Here is a 4,222-nt window from a genome sequence, read left to right on the forward strand (position 1 = left end):
GAGTGCATAAGATTAAAATGTGTGAATGGGTTGGGATCTATAGAAGTGGTATTATGGTTCATCTCAATGAGATCATGAAATTGAAGAAATAAAGTATTATTGTTAGGAGTGAGATGGGATTGTGTGACAGGAACAATGAAAGAACAGAAGTTGCCATCTGACATTGTCATATTTGACCAACCAAGTGATCCTTGTACTGCCAGGAACTCATTCTGATCATTTAACGGTTCTTGATAGGAAATCAGGACTAAAATAAAAATTTCACCTCTGCTATAAGAGGCAAAATTAATGATGCAATATTTTACCCTTATAGTGTACATCTCTATAAAAATCCTGGAATTATTTTTGAAAAAAATATTTTTTAACAATGGAAATTTTCATCTTCTATTTTGAACTCTGCAGATGAAGATACTGCCACAGTAAAAGTGGCTTTATTCCTAGGACAGTTTGTGTTTGGCATCACCAGCCACCATTCTTTATTTCCTTTCTTCCAGCTAACATCCCTCGTATCATGTTATTATCCCATGTACTCACTATGCACAATACAAGTGTTCAAATGAATGGGTGACCTTTAAAACATTATGAAAAAGGAAATTATATACTGTTTTTTAAAGAAAAGAAACATTTTGAGACGAGGGAATAGGAATCACTGTGCCACCATGGAAACACATTTTCTGAGAGGTGTGGATGGGCTGAAATATATAGCAGAGAGCTAGTGAAGCCATCTAAGCTGTCCCTTTTATAGGTGGAATCAATAGTTTCCCACTGCAGAACAAACCTATGCTGGATTAGAGACATTGAAAATACCAGTATAAGGAACTGACATGGGAAACCATCCTTGATCACTTATTTTTTTTTTCAAGACAATTTTGAAAATCCCACAATTAAATAACAAAATATTCATGAACACTTGAATCAAATTGTGCTCTTCAGTGAATATGATATCTTCGCAGTTTCTAAAAACAATTATCAATTACTTACATTGGTTCATGAGAGGTCATACAACAAACTTGTATAAGAATTTTTGCCCTATTTGTATTAATTTAGTACCTAGGGACTCAAGACTCAAAGCATCTCAAGTATATGTTTTAGAAAACAAATCAACAAAAGTTCACAGTTTCATATATGATGCTTTCTGTTTTTCTTCAGATTTCATTGTTCATATTTTTTAAATTCACAAAAAAATGTATTTTAGAAAGTTGAAAAATATTCATGTCTTTTCCAAACTAATACATTTTTGCAAGAATAGAATAAATCACACAGTAGTATCACAGACTATTGCAATACTTTCTACTTAATTTTTTTAAATCAATGAACTATATCCAGTGAAATCAACAACATTGTTCATACCCCCCCCCCCCACTGGAATTTTTGGATTCAAAAATCTAACCAGAAGTTAGAAATAGCTACATGAGTAACTCACAAGGGAATTATATTCTTTGAAGTTCCTCCACAGTTACTTGGGCTTTCTCCTCAAGACTACCACTAAATTGGGGCAGCTAGGTGGTGCAGTGGATAAAGCACTAGTCCAGGAGTCAGAAGGATCTGGGTTCAAATCTCACCTCAGACGCTTGATACTACCTGTGTGACCTTAGGCAAGTCACTTAACCCCAGTTGCCTCATCCTGGGTCATGTCCAGCCATCCTGATGAATATCTGGTCACTGGGTTCAGATGGCTATGGAAGAGAAGTGAGGTTGGTAACCTGCACAGCCCTTCCTCACTCAAAACAAAGACAAGTGCAAGTCATGTCATCATTTCTCTGATGGCATGGTTTTCTTCAGCAACAGAAGACAAACACATCACTAAATCACTAAGCCCCTAATAACATGACTGACCCAGAATGAGAAAGTCAAGTATCTACAAGGAAAATTTTGTCTAACTCCCAAATTTAAATGATATAGATGGAGGAGGAAGTATAATGCTTCTTTCCCTCTCCCTGCTTTATCCATACATTATTCCACTAAGAGTAATTAGTAATCAAGAATCCATTGCTGCAGTTGAACATTGTAATCATCTTTCCTGTGCCTGAGAGGGACCAAAATTTAGAGTCTACTTAATAATTGTTCTTTGTCACCTATAAAATACTCAGTACAGTTTTGCATTTTCTCAATTGTCTTAAAATATCTGATCTTATGATAGTATTATATATTATTATATAAATTATATATAAAATATATATTATATTACATAAACTTATTATATCAGTTATTATAAACTCCAAAAAGTGTAATTGGTTGACAAGCCATAACCATAAGAGAAACTATCAGCTTAATGGAAACAGCTTGATGTTCCCATTTAATAATATCTTCCTTGAAAAAATTACATTTCTCATTGCTCTAATCATTTGATAGCTTTTTCCTTTAATTTCTTGTGTTCATAACACTCAGATCTTTGCTCACACTTTCATGGTTTCCAAATTGATTGCTGTCTTAGTTTCTATGGTAACCATGCCAATTGTCAAACTATAAATAGGTACTTTATAAAAACAACCTTATAAAAGTTCAATTTTTGAACACCCTTCTGAGATAAGAAAAAGTGATCGAAAATACTATATAAATCTAGAATTAGTAATATAGAAATTTTTGCTTGTATCGAATAAAAATAGCATAAAAATAAAGGAATGAAAGTTTACGTCAACACAAGTTAGCATGGACACAGTGAAAAGAATAAGAAAATATTAGCATACAAAAATAAAAAAGTACTGTAGGAAAATCCTTAGTTTTAGTATACAGAGAAAATATATTTATATCTTCATATATTATACAGTACACACTGCCATTAATTTGACTCCTTAAACCTCACAATCTGTATCAATATGGCCCTAGACAACAGCTTAGACTTCAGTTTAACAGAACTTTAAGATATTCATCTACCCAAGTCATCTTACCATCTCATTGCTTATACTGACCTTTCTCCTTCCCACCTAGACCAGCACCCTCCAGCGTAGATCGGAGACTTGGGATTCAGTACTTGAATCTTACTACGTCCATGCCTTAATCTCTGGGAAAATGAATCCCCTCATCTTTGGATTCCCCTCTCTAGGGCCAAACTCAAATGCTTGGAAATCAAGTATCTTCAAACTAGCCCCCTTCTTCCACTGTATCTACTGGCTTCCCCTAGATGTCAAACCATGCTTCAATGCTGTATCTCACAAAGACAACAATGCATAACCTCTCTCCCTTTATACCTTTCCTGTGTAGGTATGTATAAAATGGGAAAAATAAAAGCACCTACCTCATAAGGTTGCTGTGATGATAAAAGAGTTAATATTTGTAAAGAGTTTAGCATAATGCCTGAAATGAAGCAGGTACTTTATAAATGTTAGCCATTACTATTGTTAGGGACTGCTTTCTTGAAGGTAGTGTTTGTTGATAAGTAATTCCAGTTGTGTCCAACCTTCCGTGACCCTATTTGGGGTTTTCATGGTAGAGATTCTGGAGTGGTTTACCATTTCCTTCTCCAGCTCATTTTACAGATGAGAAACTAAGGCAAACAGGATTAAGTGACTTGCCTAGTTACTCAGCTAGTGTCTGAGATTATATCTGAACTCTAGTCCTTCTAACTCCAGGGACATTCTATTCATTGCACCTCCTAACTAAGGATAATGTGGACAGAGTTTAAGTCTTGGCAGGCTCTTCCAAATCCCAGGCTCTCACTATAAACCCAGTAATAGACCAAGTCTGTTGCCTGAGGACACACCTAGAGAAATTATGAGTTATTTCCTCAATATCACCAGCAAATTGAATATTGAGTAATTATTCTTACTGCCACTGAAATCAATACAGCAGATACACACATAAGCAAAATAAATCCAGAATGATCACACCTTTTAACAAATGCTATTAAATTTGAACTTTTGCCTTCCACTGGAAATGTATCACAAATTCCCGGATGCCACTTCTCAATATATAGAGTCTTCACCTCTTGTTAGGAGCACTGAGTTTGAGGACTGTAAAACTTAATGCTGCATGAAGCTAGTTTTATTTGTTATCCCTTTGAAGGTCCTTTTTCTAAACACTTTTTGAATACAGGCTGATTATTCAGTCAGCCAAAATGTGCTTCTTCACTTAATCAGAGTTGGAGTGCTGCCTGGTAGGCCTTGGGAAAAACTGCACTGGGGAAAACAGAAAGACCAAAAACTGATGCCATAAAAAAAATTGCTGTCACTTGAGAAAAAATTTGAAGTGAAACATTAGTGTCACATAGTCAATTTCTGGAGCC

The sequence above is a fragment of the Notamacropus eugenii genome, chromosome 2 (assembly GCF_028372415.1).
Source record: "Notamacropus eugenii isolate mMacEug1 chromosome 2, mMacEug1.pri_v2, whole genome shotgun sequence".
Taxonomy (NCBI): Eukaryota; Metazoa; Chordata; class Mammalia; order Diprotodontia; family Macropodidae; genus Notamacropus; species Notamacropus eugenii.